The sequence below is a fragment of the Scyliorhinus torazame genome, chromosome 6 (genome assembly GCF_047496885.1).
Source record: "Scyliorhinus torazame isolate Kashiwa2021f chromosome 6, sScyTor2.1, whole genome shotgun sequence".
Lineage (NCBI taxonomy): Eukaryota > Metazoa > Chordata > Chondrichthyes > Carcharhiniformes > Scyliorhinidae > Scyliorhinus > Scyliorhinus torazame.
In genome coordinates this window covers 313,645,742-313,669,572 of record NC_092712.1, presented here as the reverse complement: position 1 = coordinate 313,669,572, position 23,831 = coordinate 313,645,742, and the positions used below count along the sequence as shown (strand labels likewise).

General features: G+C 54.0%; 1 protein-coding gene across 7 annotated transcripts in view; it reads right to left on the bottom strand.

The window, feature by feature from the left end:
* LOC140425604 (copine-4) overlaps window positions 1-23,831 on the bottom strand; it is a 620,467-nt gene that overhangs the window by 2,672 nt on the left and 593,964 nt on the right. The window lies entirely within an intron of this gene.

The window sequence follows — 23,831 nt, the reverse complement described above, 5'->3', positions numbered from 1 at the left end:
TACTGCTTGGGCCTCAGCCAAGATTTCAGTGGGAGATAATGAAGGCTGCCAGCTCCTGCAGCAATGGGCAACCATCTGATCTTTATCTCTATGAATCATCCTGCTTTTTGACTGCCCTGCCGGAACGTAAATGAGCGGGAAACATAAAACCATTCTGTAAAAGCTTTGTTAGGTAGGTAGAAAGGAAAACATTAACAAGGACAAATGTGGGCCCACTACAGGTAGAGACAGAAGAAACAAATCAAATATTTTGGGCTGGATTCTCCACCGTCAGGATGCTCCACTTTGCCGGCAGCCCGGGGGGTTCCCGACGGCGCGGGGCTGCCCCACAATGGGAAACCCCATTGACCAGCCGGCGAAACGGAGAATCCCGACGGCGTGCTGAACCAGAAATCTGGCGCGGCGGGGCGGGAAACCCGTCCTTTATGTCTGTCTTCATGGAAGAAGCTCTCCCAGGAATACAAGAAAACCAGAGAACTAGCGGGAATGAGAAGCTGAAAGAAATTGGTATTAGTGATAAAAGTAGTACTGGAGAAATTAATGGGACTGAAGGTTGATAAATATCCTGCAGCTGATGATCTATATCCCTGAGCGTTGACATAGGTGGCGGTACAGATAATGGATGCATTGGGGACATCTTCCAAAATTCTATAGATCCTGGAATGGTTCCTGCTGATTGGAAGGTAGAAAATGTAACCCCATTGTTTCGGAAAAGAGGGAACTACGGACTGTTAGCCTGACATGAACAGTAGGGAAAATGCTGGAATCTATTATCAGGGATGTGATAACTTGACACTTGGGAAACAATGCTAGGATTGAGCAGAGTCAACATAGATTTCTGAAAGGCAAATCATGTTTGACAAACCTATGAGGAGTTTATTGGGAATGTAACTAGCAGAATAGATAAGGGGGGATGACGACTAGTGGATTTTGATTTATTGTCACGTGTACCGAGGTACAGAGAAAATATTGTTCTGCGTACAGTCCAGGCAGATCGTTGCATAAGACATAGGAGCGGAAGTAAGGCCATTCGGCCCATCGAGTCCACTCCACTGTTCCATATGTTAACAACATAGGATATTGGATGTGGTGCATTTGGATTTTCAGAACGTTTTTGATAATCCCAGGCAGGAGATTAGCCAACAAAATTAGAGATCATGGCGCTGGGGTTAATATACTTGCATGGATTGAGGATTGGTTAATGGACAGAAAACAGAGAGTAAGGAAAAATGGGACAGTCCCAGGATGGGAGGCTGGTGACCAGTACGGGGACCGCAAGGATCTGTGCTTGGGCCCCAGCTATTCACAATCTATATCAATGATTTGGATTTGGGGACCAAATGTAATATTTCCGAGTTTGCTGACGACACAAAACCCGGTGAGAATGAAAGCTGTGGGGAGGATACAAAGATGCTTCAAGGGGATTTAGACAGACTGAGTGAGTGGGCAAGAACATGACAGATGGAATACAATGTGGAAACTATTCAAGTCATCCAGTTTGGTAAGGAAAATAGAAAATATAATATTTCTTAAATAGGGAGATAGTGGGAAGTGTTGCTGTCCAAAGGGATCCTTGTCCATGAGTCACTGAAAGCTAACACGCAGGTTCAGCAAGCAGTTAGGAAGGCAAATGGTTCGTCAGCCTTCTTTGCAAGAGGATTTGAGTACAGGAGCACTTATGTCTTGCTGTAATTATGTAGAGCCTTGGTGTGACCACAGCTCGAATGTTGTGCACAGTTTTGGTCTCTTTATCGAAGGAAGGATACACTTGCCATAGAGGGAGCACAGCAAAGGTTGATCAGGCTGATCACTAAACTGGTGGGATTGTGGTATGAAGAGGGACTGAGGAGTCGGGCGGGACCTGTATTCTCTGGGGTTTGGCTGAACGCAAGGCGATCTCAATGAAGCGCTGAAAGCTCTTACAGGGCTCGTTCGTGCAGACGCTGGAAGGATGCTTCCCTTGGCCGGGGGTTGGGAGAGGAGTAGAGCCAGAGGAATCAGACTCAGGTGAAGAAGTTGGCTGTTTAGGACTGAGATGAGGAGGAATTTCTTCACACAAAGGGTGGAATCCCCACCCCAGACGACTGCAGAGCCTCAGGCATTGAGTATATTCAAGACGGAGATCGATTGGTTTCTAGATATTAAAGATATCATGGAATATGGCGATAGTGTGGGAAAATGGCATTAAGGCAGAGGATCCGCTGTGATCTAGTTGACTGGTTGAGCAGGCTTGAGGGGCTGAATGGCCTGATCCTGCTCCTATTTCCTATGTTCCTATGTCACTTTTGCACCTCCTTTCTACATCAGCCTGTGGGAGACTGAGCCTGGAAGTCACCAGCCCCCAGCCCCACCCGCTCTTATAGTCATCAGCAAACCCCCACCCCATCCCATCCCTTGGTCCCACGTTCAAATTGTCCCTTATTTTATCTTGTTAAGGACAATAAACTAATTAAAGTAAGATGAATTTATCAAAAGGATTATAACCAATATTCATGCATTTGGAGTAAAAGTCGCCACTGGCTACATGTTTGTGTTGGCTGGAACTGCTCAATCTTTACATCCTGGGGCTCATATCAATTGGATAAGCTGTCAGTCGAGCCTCGTACTCCTCCAGAACTTGAATTAGCAAAACGCCCCGGTGCAAGGCCGTGTCTGTTTATTGTAGAGAGAATAGACATCGAGACAGATTAGGTGCAGCCTCTGGGAAGAAAGGGGAGGGCAGATAATGCCTGAGGTAGGAGATACCCTACCTCGTGTACTATGCACCACCTGGAACCAAAGATACCTGTTTAATTTAAACCTATATGCAGCCAGCATTGGAATCTAAACAACGTTCTGTGTACCTGACTTTCTATGTATAAAAGGTACTAAAAGTCTGTGGACAGGCAGAGTACTGCTTCAGAGGTCCCTCTGATGCATATGTCGCAATAATAAATGATCGCGCTGCACCCGAGTCTCCTGAGATTATTTCACGCAAATATCACCACAACAGTTTCCTAAGAGTTGGTCACCCTGAATGGACGTGCCGGTGGCGCACTACTACGAGTGGGATTGGGATCTGGGAATGGCCCCCAATGCTCAAAATTGTTCAAAGTACAGAAGATTTCAGCCATTGTATTAGGGAGAAATCATGGAAATGGGCAGGAGACTTCCAGTGTTAAACAATGCCCCCTTCCACCCCCAACATCCCCACAGTTTAGGCGATGCAGAAAAGTTATTCACATTTGTTTGAGGAACTCTTAGGCTTTGGATTATCTCATTACTTTCTCACACAAACCCAACGCATCAGGTAAGGCAAAGAAGTAACTGGCTTCCCTCCCAGTCTGCACTGATGGACCCGAATTTGCACGCAGCCCAAACGGATGAGGTTTCGGAAATTTCACATGGATCAATTCCCAGTGAAACCCCTTGTGAAATTAAAAGCGCTATTGACTGCTTAAGGTCGGTACCAAGCACCAAAGACAATGCTAATCCCAGTCAGCAGGAAACTTAACACAAACTCATTCTCTGGGGCTCTTCAGAAATGAACCAGATGTTTATGTCAACAGAATTCTTTTTTCACGAATTGACAGGTCTCCAGTGTAATAATGAGATTGTTCGCATTTGCATATTTCTGCCGAGTAGGAGGGATCTTCAGTAATTTTGGTCTATAATATAATTGAGTGGAGTTCATTACACTGAACCCGCTCCGCCTTCAGAAATGATCCCCTTTAAGTTGTGCAATAGCTGGGAGATTCTGGCCACAATTTTGCGGCGCAATGACGGTGAAACGGTCAGCATTCATCGTTATCGCTTCTGCGAAACTGACCGCAACCTCTGGGCAGCACGGTAGCATTGTGGATAGCACAATTGCTTCACAGCTCCAGGGTCCCAGGTTCGATTCCGGCTTGGGTCACTGTCTGTGCGGAGTCTGCACATCCTCCCCGTGAGTGCGTGGGTTTCCTCCGGGTGCTCCGGTTTCCTCCCACAGTCCAAAGATGTGCAGGTTAGGTGGATTGGCCATGATAAATTGCCCCTAGTGTCCAAAATTGCCCTTAGTGTTGGGTGAGATTACTGGGTTATGGGGATAGGGTGGAGGTGTTGACCTTGGGTAGGGTGCTCTTTCCACGAGCCGGTGCAGACTCGATGGGCCGAATGGCCTGCACTGTAAATTCTATGATAATCTGCACCTGCAAGGGTTAAACACAGAAAACCAGACATTACTGTCAGCGATTCCAAGATTCTCCAGAGGTGGGGCAATTCAAAATCCCTCAGTCTACAGTCAATTAGAAATCACTGAACTGATGAAAATGTCCTGCTATTAGTTCTGCTGTAAAACCCTAACAAACAAAGTCCTTGTTGTGAGGTTTAACTGGGTTTTTAACTGGGTAGTAAGTTTACAATTACTACAGAATGCCATCTCTGGCCCTGAAAAGATAATTTCGAACTGGAAAAGGGAAATCCATGTCATAGAGATCGCTTGATCTTTGTGGGTAACTTTCTTCTGACTGTGAAATTCTGGCCACTAACAGCCAGTCTGACTAATTCCATGTGCCACATTAGGGGTGAAATTCTCCGTTATCGGCGGAAAGTCCGCCGATCGGCGCAAAAAACGGCGCAAATCCGACTTGCGTCACGTCGGAAAAATGGGTCGATAGTCTCCGGCCCGAAATGGGCTAGCAGCGACGTAACGGGATCCGCGCTTGCGCAGTGGTTCACGCCGTGCAGCGTCATACGCGCTGCACGGCGTGACGGCTCATAAGGCCGCGCTGCTCCCCCCCACCCGACCGGAACACCCGACCGCAACACCCGACTGGATGGCTGGCCGTCGCTCAGCCCTGAGGTTCGAGTCACGCGATGTGGAGGCGCTCCTGGACGCGGTGGAGCAGAGGAGGGACGCCCTGTATCCCGGGCACGGCCGCAGAGTTGCCCCACGCCACAGCCGGCGTCTGTGGAGGGAAGTGGCAGAGGCCGTCACCGCTGTGGCCCAGACACCACGGACAGGCACCCAGTGCCACAAGAAGGTGAACGACCTCGTCAGAGCAGGCAGGGTGAGCCTCCCCATATCCCCCCTCCCCATATCCCCCCTCCCCCATATCCCCCCCTCCCCATATCCCCCATATCCCCCTCCCCCATATCCCCCCTTCCCCATATCCCCCCTCCCCCATATCCCCCATATCCCCCTTTTCCCTCCTCCCCCATATCCCCCCTCCCCCATATCCCCCCCTCCCCCATATCCCCCATATCCCCAAGTGAATCCAGCCCTAACCTTAACCTCTGCAATGCACGCGCAACCGATGGCGTGCATTTATATACCTGCCTAACACTGTTGCCTTTTACCCCTGCCCCCCCCCCCCCCCACAGGAGAAGCGCGCACACAACAATAGGGAGCATGTGAGGACTGGAGGAGGCCCCGCTGATGAGAGGCCACCGACCATACACGAGGAAAGGGCCCTGGAACTGGCTGGCGGACCTGAGGACCGGGAGGTTGCTGATGCAGAGGTCGGGGGCGTACAAGCGAGTGAGCCACCGACAGCCCGTCCCCATATCCCCCCTCCCCTATATTCCCCTCCCCCGTATCACCTGATCACTGCCTGATGTCTAACCATGCATGCTTCATTGTGTATCGCAGGAGCAAACGTCCAGGCACCCATCCCCGCAGATGCAGACCGCCCGCAGGATGCCCCTCGGAGACCACAGGAGACAGAGAGACCCGCACCCTCCAGCATGCGACGCCCGCAGGATGCCCCTCGGAGACCACAGGAGACGGAGAGACCCGCACCCTCCAGCATGCGACGCCCGCAGGATGCCCCTCGGAGGCCACGGGAGACGGAGAGACCCGGACCCTCCAGCATGCGACGCCGCAAGATTCCCCTCGGAGACCACGGGAGACGGAGAGACCCGGACCCTCCAGCATGTGACGCCCGCAGGATGCCCCTCGCACACCACGGGAGACGGAGAGACCTGGAGCAACAGGGAGACGACACCCCCGTCACGTGCGGGAGCGACCACCCAGCGACGAGGGGGGTAGCCACAGGCCCCCATCACATCCGAGCCAGGACACCACTACCCAGGACAGCACTACCCAGGACACCACTACCCAGGACACCACTACCCAGGACACCCCTACCCGGGACAGCACTACCCAGGAAGACGAAATACCGGACAGTGACTCAGAGTGGATGGGTGGAGACGAACCCCCACCCCAAAGTGCCATGGACTCAGAGTGGGACGAAGAGCACGACACAACGCCACTGCTTTCACAAACACCCTCCACCATCGCAGAAACACTCACCACGGTTGGGCACTTTAGTGATGAGGCGTCTGGTACACTCACTGGTGCGTACAACACAGCCGTCCCGGTACAGCAGGTGGAGGTAGGAGCAGCAGAGGGACCGGGCGGTCGGAGGGCAGCCCAGCCCAAGCGAACATCTGCCGCCCAGATGGATCCCGGGTTCCTGCAGTTACCACACCCACACATAGATCCGATGCAACCACCGACCTGGAGACGAGCGAAGAGGGTGACGGGCGGCTTGCGGCGGCTGCGGTCACAGGTGGAGGAGTCTACCCGCGTCCAGGAGCTGGGAGTGGTGCCGGTCATGCGTGCCACCCAGGCTGACACCGCACGGGTGGCGTCCGCGGTGGAGGCAATGGGTGCGACGGTGTCAGACATGGGGAACGGTTTGCGAGGCCAGGGGCCTTCCGTGCAGGCGGCGTCTGTGGCCCAGGAAATGGCTGCCCTCTCACAGGAGGCCATGAGCCAGTGCCAGCGCCAGATGGCAGAGGCGCTCAACGCCATAGCCCAGTCTCTGCACGCCATAGCCCAGTCTCAGCACGCCATAGCCCAGTCTCAGCCGGCCATGGCCCAGTCTCAGCAGGCCATAGCCCAGTCTCTGCAGGCCATGGCCCAGTCTCAGCCGGCCATGGCCCAGTCTCTGCAGGCCATCGCTGAGGGCATCGGCGCCAGTGGCCATGTGCGAGCCGGCGTCGCACTGTCACAGACAGGGTTTGCCAACCCCCTGGGCTCCATGGCTGCAAACCTGCAGACCCCTGTCGATACCAGCACGGGCCTCCAGGACTGGCAGCGCCAGATGTCGGGGGGGGGCGTCGGATGGCCAGTCCGTTCGCATCCCCCACCCATGTAGAGGCCTGGGGGCCATCGGGCACCCCGAGGGAGGAGGAGGTGGTGTGGTCCGTCCCGGCTCCCTCTGTAGGGGAGGTCCCGGTACACCGCGACACCTCGGACTCCCCCCCTTCCGTCCCAGGTGCATCGGGTGGGCAACGGGCAGGACAGGCTGGCAGCTCGCCATCCCAGTCGCCCGGGCCGCAGACTGGCCCATCTAGGCCAGGACGCCCCAGGAAACGGCCGCCAAAGGGATCCAGTGTCAGAGGGCAGGAATCACAGGAGTCCACCTCCAGTTCTGCTGTACCGTCTGGGGAACCACGTAGACGTAGTCAAAGGGCCCGTAAGGCCAAACAATTAGACACTGAGTAAGTTGGCACGGGTGCAGGGCACAGATGAGTTTTAGGGGCTAGGGCACGTGCATGAACTCCTTTGGTTATTAAAGTCGATGTTACACCTACCGAAGCTGCCTTTGTGCTCTGTCCAAAGTGTGCGGGGGTGTCATGTACGTTGAGCGCAAGTGTGTGTGTGAGGGGTGGTCTTACCTCAGCCCCAGGTGAGTCTGCCCCCTTCCCCCTGGGCCGCCATCAACATCCCCCGGGCAGAGGACGGGACCGTGCTCTGCAGTGTCACAGCCGCATACAGGGATGGTCCAGGTGGATGGTGGTACTGTGGCCATGGGTCAGACATAGTCCAACGATGTAGAGCCAGGAGCTCATCGCAGGGCGGGTTGTCATCATCCTCCATGGCCTGCGATAGACACGCGTCCACCCGCAACTGTGTGAGCCCGGCCCGTTGTGCCGCAGGTGGATCGGCAATGGGGGGGGGGGGGTGGTGTGCATGCGGGTGGGGTGGGTGGGGTTGGGGAGGGGGGTGAGGGTGCTGGGTGGGTTGATGGGTGGGGGGTGTGGGTGGTCAGCTGTTGCCATGGTGTGCGGTCTGTGGCCATACTACCCGATTCCCACGCCCATCTAGTCAGTGAAGCGGGCGTCTATCAGTCTGTCCCGTGCCCGCTGGGCCAGCCGGTAACGGTGGACAGCCACCCGCCTGTGTCTACCCCGTCTGCCCTGACCATTGCCCCCATCCCCCTCATCTGGGGAGGACTGGGCCTCTTCCTGCTGCTCCTCCACTCCGCCCTCCTCTGCCTGCGGCACATCGCCCCTCTGCTGGGCTATGTTGGGCAGGACGCAGCACACCACAATGATGCGGCCGACCCTATCTGACCGATACTGGAGGGCGCCCCCAGAGAGGTCCAGGCACCTGAAACGCATCTTCAGCACGCCAAAGCACCTCTCGATCACTCCCCTTGTCGCTACATGGGCATCATTGTAGCGGTTCTCCGCCTCACTGCGTGGCCTCCGTATAGGCGTCACCAGCCACGATCGCAATGGGTAGCCCCTGTCGCCCAGCAACCAGCCCCTCAGCCGGGGATGGCGTCCCTCGTACATGCCGGGGATGGATGACCGCGACAACACGAATGAGTCGTGTACACTGCCTGGGTGACGGGCGCAGACGTGCAGGATCATCATGCGGTGGTCGCAGACCACCTGTACGTTCATCGAATAGGTCCCCTTCCTATTAGTGAACACGGCCCTGTTATCTGCAGGTGGCCGCACGGCGACGTGCATCCCATCGATCGCGCCCTGGACCATGGGGAACCCGGCCACGGTAGAGAAGCCCACGGCCCGGGCATCTTGGCTGGCCCGGTCCACGGGGAAGCGGATGTAGCGGTGCGCCATGGCATATAGGGCATCTGTCACTGCCCGGATGCACCGGTGCACCGATGTCTGCGATATGCCGGACAGGTCCCCACTCGGTGCCTGGAATGACCCCGTTGCATAAAAGTTCAGGGCCACCGTAACCTTGACGGACACGGGGAGAGGGTGTCCCCCGCCAGTGCCACGCGGTGACAGGTGTGCCAGCAGGTGGCAGATGTGTGCCACGGTTTCCCGGCTCATCCGGAGTCTCCTCCTGCATTCCCGGTCCGTGAGATCCTGGTATGACTGCCGGGGCCGGTACACACGGGGCGCCCTCGGGTGCCTCCGTTGCCGTGGGGCCGCGACGTACTCCTCCCCCTCCTCGTCCTGTCGGTCAGGTGTCCCTCCAGCCTGGGCGGCTGCCGCCTGCCCCTCTGCGGCAGCCTGCGCCGCCTCTCTGGCACGCTCCTCCTCCTCCTCCTCCTCATCCAGGGCAACATAGACATGAGCGGCTGCCACCACGCCGGCCAACATCGCTGGATGATCTGAAAACATGACGGCCTGGTGGGGGGGAGGGGAACGACGACATGTCATCATTGCCCATATCCCCTCCTCCCCCCAGCCAGGTGGCATGGACCGCATGGGTCCAACTGTTGGAGGCTGGCACCTGGCCAGGTGGACCAACTCACTTGCCCTCCCATCCCCCTCCTCGGCACGGACCCCCCCCCAACATCCACCCCATCAGGACCCCCCCCAACCCCCAACCTCCACCCCGGCACGGCACGGACCCCCCCACCATCCTCCACCCCGGCACGGCACGGACCCCCCCAACCTCCACCCCAGCACGGACCCCCCCCCCCAACCTCCACCCCAGCACGGACCCCCCCCCCAACCCCCAACCTCCACCCCGGCACGGCACGGACCCCCCCCAACCTCCACCCCAGCACGGACCCCCCCAACCCCCAACCTCCACCCCGGCACGGCACGGAACCCCCCCAACATCCACCCCAGCACGGACCCCCCCAACCTCCACCCCAGCACGGACCCCCCCCAACCCCCAACCTCCACCCCGGCACGGCACGGACCCCCCCCCCAACCTCCACCCCAGCACGGACCCCCCCCAACCTCCACCCCAGAACGGCACTGACCCCCCCCAACCTCCACCCCAGCACGGACCCCCCCCAACCTCCACCCCAGCGCGGACCCCCCCCAACCCCCAACCTCCACCCCGGCACGACACGGACCCCCCCCAACCTCCACGCCAGCACGGACCCCCCCCAACCTCCACCCCGGCACGGCACGGACCCCCCCCAACCTCCACCCCAGCACGGACCCCCCCCCGACCTCCACCCCAGCACGGACCCCCCCCAACCCCCAACCTCCACCCCGGCACGGCACGGCACGGACCCCCCCCCCAACCTCCACCCCAGCACGGCACGGATCCCCCCCCAACCTCCACCCCAGCACGGACCCCCCCCTAACCTCCACCCCAGCACGGACCCCCCCTCAACCCCCACCCCAGCACGGACCCCCCCCCAATCCCCAACCTCCACCCCGGCACGGCACGGACCCCCCCAACCTCCATCCCAGCACGGACCCCCCCCAACCTCCACCCCAGCACGGACCCCCCCCAACCCCCAACCTCCACCCCGGCACGGCACGGACCCCCCCCAACCTCCACCCCAGCACGGACACCCCCCCAACCTCCACCCTGGCACGGCACGGACCCCCCCAACCTCCACCCCAGCACGGAACCCCCCCAACCTCCACCCCGGCACGGCACGGACCCCCCCCAACCTCCACCCCAGCACGGACCCCCCCCCCCCAACCTCCAACCCAGCATGGAGCCCCCCCCAACCTCCACCCCGGCTCGGCACGGACCCCCCCCCCCAACCTCCACCCCAGCATGGACCCCCGCCCAACCTCCACCCCAGCACAGACCCCCCCCAATCCCCAACCTCCACCCCGGCACGGCACGGACCCCCCCCAACCTCCACCCCAGCACGGACCCCCCCCCAACCTCCACCCCAGCACGGACCCCCCCCCAACCCCCAACCTCCACCCCGGCACGGCACGGACCCCCCCAACCTGCACCCCAGCACGGACATCCCCCAACCTCCACCTCAGCACGGACCCCCCCCAACACCCAACCTCCACCCTGGCACGGCACGGACCCCCCCAACCTCCACCCCAGCACGGACCCCCCCCAACCTCCACCCCGGCACGGCACGGACCCCCCCCCAACCTCCACCCCAGCACCGACCCCCCCCCAATCTCCACCCCAGCACGGACCCCCCCAACCCCCAACCTCCACCCCGGCACGGCACGGACCCCCCCCCAACTTCCACCCCAGCACGGACCCCCCCCCCAACCTCCACCCCGGCACGGATCCCCCCCCCCAACCTCCACCCCAGCACGGACCCCCCCCAACCTCCACCCCGGCACAGCACGGACCCCCCCCAACCTCCACCCCAGCACGGACCCCCCCCAACCTCCATCCCAGCACGGACCCCCCCCCAACCTCCACCCCAGCACGGACCCCCCCCCAACCTCCACCCCAGCACGGACCCCCCCCAACCCCCAACCTCCACCCCGGCACGGACCCCCCCCCCCAACCTCTACCCCGGCATGGACCCCCTCCCGGCACTCCCCCGGAGCCCAGCCTACTCTAACCACCCCCCCCCCCCGCCGCACACACACACAACCCGAGACACACCTCTCCTCACGCAATCAGACTGCGGCCACGCCATTGCCTGCCCAGAGCCAACCCCCCAGGCCGTCACTCACCTCCACGCTGGTCGGCGTGAGCCTGGAGCACCGGGTCACGCCGATGAAAGGGAGGTTTGATTCACGTCGACGTGAACGGTCATCACGTCGACGGGACTTCGGCCCATCCGGAAGGGAGAATATCGGCAGGCCGAAAATCGGCTGCCTTGCGCAGACCCGTGACATTCTCCGCGGCAGCGGCGCCATTAACGCCCCGCCGACTTTTCTCCCTTCGGAGACTTCGGCAACCGGCGGGGGCGGGATTCACGGCGGCCAACGGCCATTCTCCGACCCTCTGGGGGGTCGGAGAATGACGCCCCAGATTTTTGTATCCGACCGTCGCAGGGCTTTTGGCAATCACTAATTTCTCTTGAGCTAAGTGGCTTGCGTGGCCATTTCAAAGGATAATTAAGAGCTAACCACATTTCTGTGGGTCTGGAGTCACATGAAGGCCAGACCGGATAAGGATGGCAGATTCTCTTACCCATAGGACTTTAGTGAATCGCTAATCTATGATAGGAGGCCGGGTTAGCTTAGTTGGCTGGACAGCTGGTTTATGATGCATGGCGAGACCTATAGCATGGGTTCAATCCCCGTATCGGCTGAAGTTATTCATGAAGACCCTGCCTTCGCAAATTTGCCCCTCGCCTGAAGTACGGTGCTCCTCAGGTTAAATCACCACCAGTCAGCTCTTCCCCTCAAAGGGGAAAGCAGCCTATGGTCATCTTGGGCGATAACTATTTAACTGATAGTTGTCATGGTCACCATTAGCGGCATGGGTGGCACAGTGGTTAGCGTTGCTGCCTCACAGTGCCAGGGACCGGGGGTCAGTTCCGGCCTGCATCACTGTCTGTGTGAAGTTTGCACCTTCTCCCCGTGTCAGCATGGGTTTCCACTGCGTGCTCCAGATCCCTACCACAGCCCAAAGCTGTGTGGGTTAGGTGGGTTGCCCTTGGTGTCCAGGGGTGTGCAAGTTAGGTTATAGGGGATAGGGCGGAGTGGACATTTGTTCATGGGTTGTGGGCATCGCTGTCTAGGCTAGCATTTATTGTCCATACCTGAGAGCATTTAAGAGTCCACCACACTGTTGTGAATCTGGAGTCACATGTAGACCAGACCAGGTAAGGGTGGCAGATTTCCTTCCCTGAAGGACATTAGTGAACCAGATGGGTTTTTATGTTAGTCCTTAAGTGAGACCACAGCTGAATAATGGAAACTGCTAAACTATAGTTCTGCCTGTAGACCTATGCAAGTTTGTAACCTTTGCAGTGTCCAATCACGACAGGAAATAACCCAAGCTGCCATTATGTTGACCGACCCGTGTGAATAAGTGTGGCATTTCTCTGACTGTCTGTGGGACAGTATAACTGTAGGACCCGTCAAGCACGTGACAGAGTCTGCAGGTCGTGCGTTGGGCTCAACTGTCATCTCAGAACCCGGCCAACCGGAGTGGCGGCAAGTCATCCTCGATCCTGAGGGACTACAGAAGAAGGATAACTATATTATTCACTATATTATTCATGCTTTTATGGTAATTAAAAAAAAAACCCTTTCAATGATCTCCGCATTTGTGTCTGTGTCTAAGTGGTTTCATTGTTTCCAGTGCCAGTAATACTCAGCCTTGGTTCTGTCAAGTATTTCTGAGTCTCACAGAAATATTTATTTCTGTCTAGTAGGTCAAGGTTAATTAACATTTGTTTGATATTTGATTCCAGCCGCACAAAGGAAGTTTGGTATGTTAATTGTTTGATGAGAGGAGCAGTTGTCACAGTTAATTAGCAATTTCCATTACTACTCTATGTTAACATCACTATAAGCACAACACTGCATAACACTGGCCAGATTTCCCAGCATGTATCTGATACAATTAATAGCCTTTCAGTGCATTTGTCCTGATGTAGGAAAGGTGCGAAGTTCAATGCTCGTCAATATTGGTTTATTCGTTCGCGCTCAAGATAATCTGAATAGGATCGGTCATTTTCACTTGGATGATGTTTAATTGATGCTCCTCCGTACAGCTCCTTTCCACTTGGGACAGTTGCTGCCTGGACCTGCTATTGTGGCTGCTCTTTTTTGCATTGCTGCACTCCTTTTTATGTCCGACATTGTGCTTGGATGTGGCCTCGCCGACTGCATTTAAAACACACAAACTCCCGGCAAAGGCAATTCTCCTGCGGATGGGCCCCTCTGCAACGAGCGCAGTCCTCTTCAACTTGGGGTTGACGACCTAGCTGGTCCCCAGTTCCCTGATTCTGGTCCCCTACCCAGCACTGGGGCTGGTACATGGCTGTGCCTGGCGACCCTGCCTCTCGCCTCGTGGCCATACCGCTGCAAACTAAATTTACTTCCCCTTCAGTCACTTTCTGGAGTTCGCTGGTGCCTTTTGCTGCACACTCCATCGCCTGCATGATCTCAATAGTCTTCTCCAGTGTTAGCATGGTCTCGGCCAAAAGCTTCTTTTGCACACTGAGATCCTGGATCCCGCAAACCAACCGGTCGCGAAGCATATCGTTAAGCATGGTCCCAAACTCCCAGTTCTCAGCGAGTTGTCAAAATCTGATGATGAAGACCGAGATGGACACTTCAGGGTCAAGCTGTGTTAAATTTGTAACACTGAAGAATAATTGAGGGCCTTGGGTTGAAATGCTCCTTCTTCAGTTTGACCAATTAGTTGAATCGAGAGCCTCAGGGGATATCATATTCCGAATCAAGTTGTAGGTTTGAGACTCACAGACTGTCAGAAGGATCACCTTCTCTTTATCTTCACCAGCGATCTCATTTGCAGTGAAGTAGTAATGGAGCCGTTCTCTGTACTGACTCCGATTCTTAGCCCCCTGGACAGAAGGTTCCAATTTGACTCACTTTTTCTTTGATGAATTGCTGGCTCCTGACTTTTCAACAAAGTTTTCTGGAACTTCTCCCTTTCTTGGGGCGACTTTTATTCCCCCCTCAATTTTGCAGCATTTCGCTGCGGGCAAAGTTTTTACCTCGTTGCCATACAGTGAATCAAGATATACACGCTGGAGGAGTATGGTGTAAAGCAAAGGGGTTTATTAAGGAAGGTAAAGGCAGGCACAATATTGACCCCAAGTAACCATAGTAAGAAGTCTTCCAACACCAGGTTCAAGTCTAACAGGTTTGTTAGGAATCACTTTTGGAGCACAGCTCCTTCCTCAGGTGAATGAAGGGGTGGGTTCCAGAAACATATCTCACCACCACATTTACCATGACCCAAGCAACTGTGTCACTCCTTGCACAACTCAAGTTAACAAAACAAAGCAAAATAAATGGGGCTTTTCACAGTAACTTAATTTGAAGCCTACTTGCGACAACAAGCGATTTTCATTTCAAATGAGATTTGGCAATTACAAACTCCGCACCTCAATATGAACTTGTACTAAATTATTCCTCTCAGTGAATTAATCTACAGAGACCATGACCGCAGGAACCCACATATTGGAAATAAGGCATGATGTTGGAACCAAATAGAGGGAGAATAGAGCTGACACTAGGTGCATTGTGGTCCTCACTTTAATTAGCACAGAAAAGGATTTAGAAACATAAGAAATAAGAGCAAGGGTTGACCATTTGGCCCATCAAGCCTGCTCCGCCACTCCATACAATCATGGCTGATCCTGGGCTCCAAATCCACATTCCTGCCCAGCCCCCATATCCTTTGATTCCCTTAGGAACCAAAAATCTGTCTATCCCAGCCTTAAATATATTCAACATTTGGAGCGTCCACAGCCCTCGGTGGGGGAGAATTTCACTGAATTAACAGCCCTTTGAGTGAAGAAATTTCTCCTCACCTCAGTCCTAAACGCCCCTTATCCTGAACCTGTGACCCTCACATTCTGGATTCCCCAGCCAGGGGAGACAGCCTCTCAGGGTGGAAGTTTCCGGGCCCGGCAGGCTTTGTCATGGGCAGGGCGGGGAAATATGGAGAGCTGTTAACAGTCAACTGCTCTCCAAATCTTTCCCTCTCATCCGCGATGATGCCGTCGGTGTGAAGTTGTTCACTTCGGCAGGCGGAATAAAAGGAAAGCAAGAGTTTTACTTAAACGGGGAACAGTTGCAGAATTCCGAGGTGCGGGGGAGATTTAGGTGTTATCGTGCATTAATCACAAACCGTTAGTACGCACGTACAACATGTAATCATGGGGGCTAGTGGAAGGCTATCCTGTGTTACAAGAGGAAGTGAACATGAAAGTGAAGATGTTCTGCTTCAGTTATACTGGGTATCTGTGAGTCCACATCGCCAGTACTGTGTGCAGCTTTAGTCTCCTTATTTAAGGAAGGACGTAAATGCCTTTGAGGCGGTTCAGAGGTTTAGTAGAATGACACCTGGAGTGAGCGGGTTGTCTGATGAGGAACGGTTGGTTGGCCGTGTTTCTGCTGGAGTTTAGAAGAGGGAGGGGTGACTTGCTTGAAGCATAAAAGCTCCTGAATGGTCTTGACAAGGTGGGTGTGGAAAGGATGTTTCCTGTTGTGGGTGATGTGGTGTTCTTTGTGTTGCTTATTTCAGGATGGTTGGTGTAGTGTTCAGAAAGACCACAAAATAGCTTTAACTTAAACAGAGCTGTAAATTTATGAACACTACGAACTTGGATTCGACACATACTGCTTAAGAATACACAGTTGACTAATACCATCTAACTACAGCTAATCTCACTACTGGTTTAAACTATGGTCTGCACTCAATTATACTATCTACTCTTCTGACTTTCACAAACTAACTCCTGCATACACTTCCCCCTTAAGGCTTAGCAACACTGTCTTATATAGTTGTATCTGTAGCTCCCTCTAGTGGCTACTCTCGACACTACATTAACCCTTGCAACGCTGATAGTTATGACAACACCACAGATGAGCCCAGAACTAGGGGGCAGTGTTTTAAAATGAGCGGGTCGCCCTTATAGGAACGTGATGAGAAGAATTTCTTTCTCTCAAGAGGGCTGTGCGACTTTGGAACTCTCTGACTCTGCGGAGGTGGATACATTCTTGTTCGGCAAGGGAATCAAAGGTTAGCGGAGGCAGGCGGGAATGTAGAATTCGAAACGCAAACAGATTAGCCATAACCTTATCGAATGGCGGAGCAGGTTCGAGGGGCCGAATGGCCTGCTCCTGCTCCTATTCATATGCTCGTCTGTTCATACGTAATTTACTAAGAAAATGAGTCATGCACTTAATTCTGAGCTATCAACGCACACGCCCTTTGAAATGACACTGAAATAACAACGCTTGGCAATTCAAACATCAGGAGCTGGGAGCTGGTCAACCTTTAATCTATTTACTCGGCATTGTTTTGGGCTGAATAAATTCATTCGAAGAATATCAACTCTGTTTACTTTCTACCCCAAACATTCTGCCATTTTACACAGCATCGAATGTGACTTATAAAAGAGGCACAGATAGAGGTTTGTCTCATATCAGACACACTCACTTAATGACCTGTGATATCCTGAAAGGCTCTTTGACTATTCTGCAGTTCACGTTCATTACATTTTTTTTAATCAAAGTGGGGATCTTGCATTTATTAGTGATGCATACTCAAGGCAGTGATGTACAAATCATTAAACATTTACTTTATTGCGTTTGTGATTTGGTGCTTTAATACTTTGATGTTCAAACTTTGGAGAAAGCAAATATGCAGATGAATCTGGCAGAAACTTGCACAACTTCATCCAGCCTGTATTTCTGTTTGACTAGAAACACATTTTTAAGGTATCAGCAAAATGGTTTTCCTCCAGATTTTCCAGGAGGTTGCTTTGAGACATCTTTACGATGACACGATTGAAACTCAGAGCTCACTGCAGGGAGAATCAGTATGGGCGGCACCGTGGTCAGCACTGTTGCTTCACAGCTCCAGGGTCCCAGGTTCGATCCCTGCTTCGGTCACTGTCTGTGTGGAGTCTGCACGTTCTCCCCGTGTCCGCGTGGGTTTCCTCCGGGTGCTCCCATTTCCTCCCACAAGTCCTGAAAGACATGGGGCGGGATTCTCCACTCCCACGCCGAAGTGGCCGCGCCATCGTGAACGCCGTCGAGGTTCACGACGGCGCGGAACGGCCCCGGTCCCGACCGATTCAGGCCCTGACAATGGGCCAGTATCGGGGCCGCGTCATCTACACGCGCCAGGCCTTGTCGCCCGCGTAAAAGCGGCGTCGCATAGATGACGCGGCCAGCGCCGCATAACGGACGTCATCCACGCATGCGCGGGTTGGCCGGCGCCAACCCACGCCTGTGTGGTTGCCGTCCTGTCCAAATCCGCCCCGCAAGAAGATGGGGGACGGATCTTGCGGGGCCGCGGAAGGAAGGAGGTCCTCCTTCAGAGAGGACGGCCCGACGATCGGTGGGCACCGATCGCGGGCCACCCCACATTCCAGGTGAAGCCCGGTGCAGGATCCCCCCTTGACCCCCACAGGCCACCCCCCCAGCGTTCACGCACCGCCCACGACTGCAGCGACCAGGTGTGGACGGCGCCGGGGGGAACCCGCCGTTTTGGCCTGGCCGCTCGGCCCATCCGGGCCTCAGAATAGCGGGGGTGCCGGAGAATCGCCATTTTCGGTGTCTCCGGCGATTCTCCGGCCTGCGGCCCGCGAAACTCGACCGGGCCGTTCCCGCCGCTTGGGAGAATCGCGGGAGGGCGTCCCCGGAAATTTTGGCGGCCCAGGCGATTCTCCCAACCGGCGTGGGAGTGGAGAATCGCGCCCATGCTGTTAGGTAATTTGGACATTCTGAATTCACCCTCAGTGTACCCGAACAGGCGCCGGAGTGTGGGACTCGGGGATTTTCACAGTAACTTCATTGCCGTGTTAATGTAAACCTACCTGTGACAATAATAAAGATTATTATTATTATTACAAGGTGCCGCATAAAAGACTGATCCAGAAGGTGAGATCACAGGGGATTGGGTGTAGAGTACTAGATTGGATTGAGGATTGGCCGACTGGCAGAAAGCAGAGAGTCGGGTTAAATGGATCCTTCTCTGGCTGGTGAACTGTAACCAGTGGGGTGCCGCAGGCGTCAGTCCCCGACCTCAACTGTTTACAATCTACATAAATAATCTGCAAACAGGGACAGAGTGTAACATAGCAAAGTTTGTGGATGATACTAAAATAGGTGGGAAAGCTATTTGAGAGGAGATACAGATTTTACAGACGGATATAGATAGGCTAGGAGATTGGGCCAAAATTTGGCAGATGGAGTTAGTGTGAGGTTATCCATTTTGGCCGAAACAATAGTCAGGCAAATTTATTATCTAAATGGAAAGTAGATTCAAAATGCGTCTGGGCAGAGGGATCTGGGTGTCATTGTTCATGAACCTCAAGAGAGTCTGTGTGCAGGTACAAAATGTAATAAGAAAGGCAAATGAATGTTAGCGTTTACTGCAAAAGGACTGGAGTATAAAAGTAGAGAAGTGTTGTTGCAATTGTACAGGATGTTGGTGAGACCACATCTGGGCCGGGATTCTCCCCTACCCGGCGGGGTGGGGGGTTCTGGCGTAATGGAGTGGCGGGAACCACTCCGGCGTTGGGCCGCCCCAAAGGTGCGGAATTCTCCGCACCATTAGGGTCAAAGCCCTCACCTTGAGGGGCTGGGACCGTGCCGGAGTGATTTCCAACCCGCCGGCTGGCAGGAAAGGCCTTTGGCGCCACGCCAGCCGGCGGTGAGAGGACGTCGCCGGGCGACGCATGCGCGGGAGCGTCAGCGGACGCTCACGGCATCCCCGCGCATGCGCAGGGGAGACCATGGCGAAGGCGGAAGAAAAAGAGTGCCCCCACGGCACAGGCCTGCCCGCCGATCGGTGGGCCCCGATCGCGGGCCAGGCCACCGTGGGGGCACTCCCGGGGCCAGATCACCCCGCGCCACCCCCCCCAGGACCCTGGAGCCCGCCCGCGCCGTCTGCCCCCGCCGGTAAGGTAGGTGGTTCAATCAACGCCGGCTGGCAAGGGTTGACAGCGGCGGGACTTCGGCCCATCGCGGGCCGGAGAATCGCCGACTGGCGCGGCGCGATTCCCGCCCCCGCCAATTCTCTGATGGCAGAGAATTCGGGACAGGGCGGGGGCAAGATTCACGCCAGCCCCTGGCGATTCTCCGACCCAGCGGGGGGGTCGGAGAATCGCGCCCCTGGAGTATTGTGTCCAGTTTTGGTCTCATATTTGAGGAAGGATGTGGTGGAATTGGAAGCAGTTCAGAGGAGGTTCACCAGATTGATTCCGGGAATGAAGGGGTTGATTCCGGGGATGAAAGGGTTGATGTATGAGGAGAGATTAAACAGTTTGGGGTTATACTCGCTGGAGTTTAGAAGGATGAGAGGGGATCTGATCGAGGTATATAAAATACTAAAAGGTATTGATAAAGTAAATGTAGACCAAACATTCCCCCTTGTGGGGCAATCTAGAACGAGAGGTCACGGATATAGGTTTAGAGGCAGTAGATTTAGAACTGAGATGAGGAGGAACTACTTCTCGCAGAGGGCGGTGAATTTGTGGAACTAGCTGTCCCACAGTGCGGTGGAGTCTGAATCAAGAGGGAGATAGATATATTTCTGATTTCAAAAAATGAGTTGAAGTGATATAGGGAACAGGTAGGGAGGTGGCTGTGAGACCAGGAAGAGATCAGACATGATCTGATTGAATGGCGTAGTAGGCTCGAAGGACTCAATTGCCGACATCTGCTCCTAATTCCTACGTACCAAACCAAGTAGAACACTGACCATTAGATTGCCGGCCACTAATCTTTCAACCAGTCAAATCACAGATCTATCTTAGTCATGTCGTTTTGGAAATTAACTCCACAGGAAAAGGTACTCTGTCACATACAGCCACCATGACAGTTCCTCACCCACCTTACCATTAACCAATTAAAATCGATAACATCATAAAAGCAGAAACAAATTCAATTTTTCCATCAACTAAGTTCCAACAATCCACACCATTGTAGAGAAGACCCTCCCACCTCGCAATCTAGAAATCTGTCTCGAAGAAAGGGAATAACGCAGTCACTTATCTAGCGAGCATGTCTCTCTGTGTTGGAGTCTCCCCTGAGGACAATTACAATGCGTAACACTGAACAGCGCTGCTAAATTAGAAACTAATTTTTTGAAGTATTCAATTCACATTTTAAGTACTCCATTTAAATCAGGTTACAAACTGAAATAATGAATTAATTTTGTAATTAAGAACATTTCTGCCAAGATTCCGTCGACGGCATCTTCCAAAACTGCGACCTCTACCATGTAGAAGGGCAAGGGCAGGAGATGCAGAGGAACACAAGCCCATGCAAGCTCCTCTCCGAATCACGCACCATGCTGACTTGGAAATATATCTTCATTCCATCGCTGCCAATGTGTTAACACCCTGGAACTCACACCCTAACAGCAATGTGGGTGCACCTACATCGCATGGACTCCAGTGGTTCAAGATGGTTGCTTACCATCAGCTTCTCCAGGGCAACTAGTCGGCAATAAATGCTGGCCTTGCCAGCAATGCTCACATGTCCTGGGTGAATAAAACAAATCTGGGCCTTAATACATATCTAGTGGGAATGCAAAGCTATTTCCAGAGTTCAGTGTCAAACATCTCCTCGCTCACTGATCACACCAGTTGAGTCATGTTGCTCACATCTTCTCTTTCCCCCAAAGTTGTACGGCTCTCGCTATTCGTCCACTGTTAGCTGCCTGTTCCTGATGTGCCTCGTTATAGCTTTGTCACTCCCAGTTTACTGCAGATGTGGGCTGTCAGCTCCCAATCTCTCACTGGCTTGTTGTCTCGTCCCATTAAGGGGTTTCCCCTCAGAATGTTTGAGTGGTGCCCTGATTGGGAGAGAGATGACCGGGGAAAACCATATCCCTTAGTTTCCCGAGGGACCAGAAATCTGCCTGTCCCAGCCTTAAATATATTCAACGGTGGAGCATCCACATCCCTCTGGGATAGAGAATTCCAAAGATTCACAACCCTCTGGGATAGAGAATTCCAAAGATTCACAACCCTCTGGGATAGAGAATTCCAAAGATTCACAACCCTCTGGGATAGAGAATTCCAGAGATTCACAACCCTCTGGGATAGAGAATTCCAGAGATTCACAACCCTCTGGGATAGAGAATTCCAGAGATTCACAACCCTCTGGGATAGAGAATTCCAGAGATTCACAACCCTCTGGGATAGAGAATTCCAAAGAGTCACAACCCTCTGGGATAGAGAATTCCAAAGATTCACAACCCTCTGGGATAGAGAATTCCAAAGATTCACAACCCTCTGGGATAGAGAATTCCAGAGATTCACAACCCTCTGGGATAGAGAATTCCAAAGATTCACAACCCTCTGGGATAGAGAATTCCAGAGATTCACAACCCTCTGGGATAGAGAATTCCAAAGATTCACAACCCTCTGGGATAGAGAATTCCAAAGATTCACAACCCTCTGGGATAGAGAATTCCAAAGAGTCACAGCCCTCTGGGATAGAGAATTCCAAAGATTCACAACCCTCTGGGATAGAGAATTCCAAAGATTCACAACCCTACGGGATAGAGAATTCCAAAGATTCACAACACTCTGGGATAGAGAATTCCAAAGATTCACAACCCTATGGGACAGAGAATTCCAAAGATTCACAACTCTCTGGGTGAAGAAATTTCTCCTCCTCTCAGTCTGAAAAGATTGTCCCCTTATCCAAAAAAATACTTTTACCATTGAAAGAAAGACATGAACCCATCTCCTTCATAACTTCTCCCCCCAGTGGAGCAAACGAGCCTTTGATAGATTGATTACCTTTCCCTAGTATAGTACACAGTAACCTCTGTAGTCTGGAATTCTATTGTTCAGAAACACCAGGGGCGCGATTCTCCGGTTGCCGACGATAAAATCGCGTTCAGTGACCGGCCAGAGAATCCAAGTGTCCGACAAAATCGGGGACCTTTCGCGTGCCATATCAACGGCCTCAGGACATTGCCTGAGGCCCCCCCCCGATGCTCCACCCCCGAGTTCCCGGCATGGGTCTCTCATGGTCTCACCCATTGGGAACTCGGTGAGGCGGCTGCGGACTCAGTGCAGCACCGCCACAGTCGGGGGGGTGGGGGGAGAGCCGATCTGCGGGGGGGGGGGGAGAGCCGATCTGTGGGCGGGGGGGGGGGGGGCATTACTCGGGGTTGGGGGCATTGTGGGCTGGTGGTCCGGGGGGGCGCCGGCTGGGGGAAAGGGGGGACTATCTCGCGGGCCGGGTCCGCGAGCAGCCACCCCCATGGTGCACGGCGCGACCTCTCCCACCTTACCACAAACCATTAAAATTGATAACATCATAAAAGCAGAAACAAATTCAATTTTTCCATCAACTCAGTTCGACCCGGCAATCCTCCGGGGCAGCTAGAGCCGGGCGTTCGACGCTGTCGGCATGCTAGCCCCCAGCTAAACGGGGAATCGGTGGCCGTTTTGCGCCAGTTTTTCTGGGGTAAAACGCCACCGTTTCCACGCCGGCGTGAGGACAGAACCCCAGAGCCGGAGTACCCAGCCCCAGTTGTCCAGGAATGTTTAAAGCCCACCTCAGGGCGTCTCGTATTTTGGGAGAAGAGACATGGAAGATACAATACTTGCATAAGTAAAACAACTATTACTGCTTTATAACGCTTTATCGCTGCTCTACATTTCAGGTAAATATTTATAACTGCAGCAATCTCCAGTTCATGCACTTGCAGTTCGTTATTCTAACGCCATTCGCGGATCCCGAAAACTCTGGAATCCCAAAATGACTTGGCCTTAAGCTTTCTGGACTGGAGAGGTTACAGGGTGTTAGTCCTCTGGTACTATCATTTTTCTCATAAAAGAGACATGTTGCTGAAGCTTTTCATCTTGCACTCATCAGGGCAAATGCAAGAATGTCAAATTTGAAATGATCCGTGCTTGGGCAGCTTTTGTGGATCTTGAGTGCTCTAATAATTAGTCTGACGACTGATTTAAAATAATCAGTTGAGCTCCTTTTGTGGCTCGTTTACGCTTGCTAGAAGTGACATACATTCATACTCAGGGATCTGTTCTCTGCAAACAAAAGGAACATGTTCAAGCCTTGCACTTTTTTGAATTACCCGGGAGCTTGGGGGGGCCTCTGGTTCCTTGTTGCCTGCTCCATGGCAACGCCTCGTCCAATCAGAGTCGACTTGTCAACCAATCAGCACCCTTTTCAACTGCTTGAAATTTGACATTCTGCATTTGTCCTGCAAGATGAAAAGATTCGGCAGCCTGTCTTTCTTTTCAGCAGTAGTGACGCTCTATGCC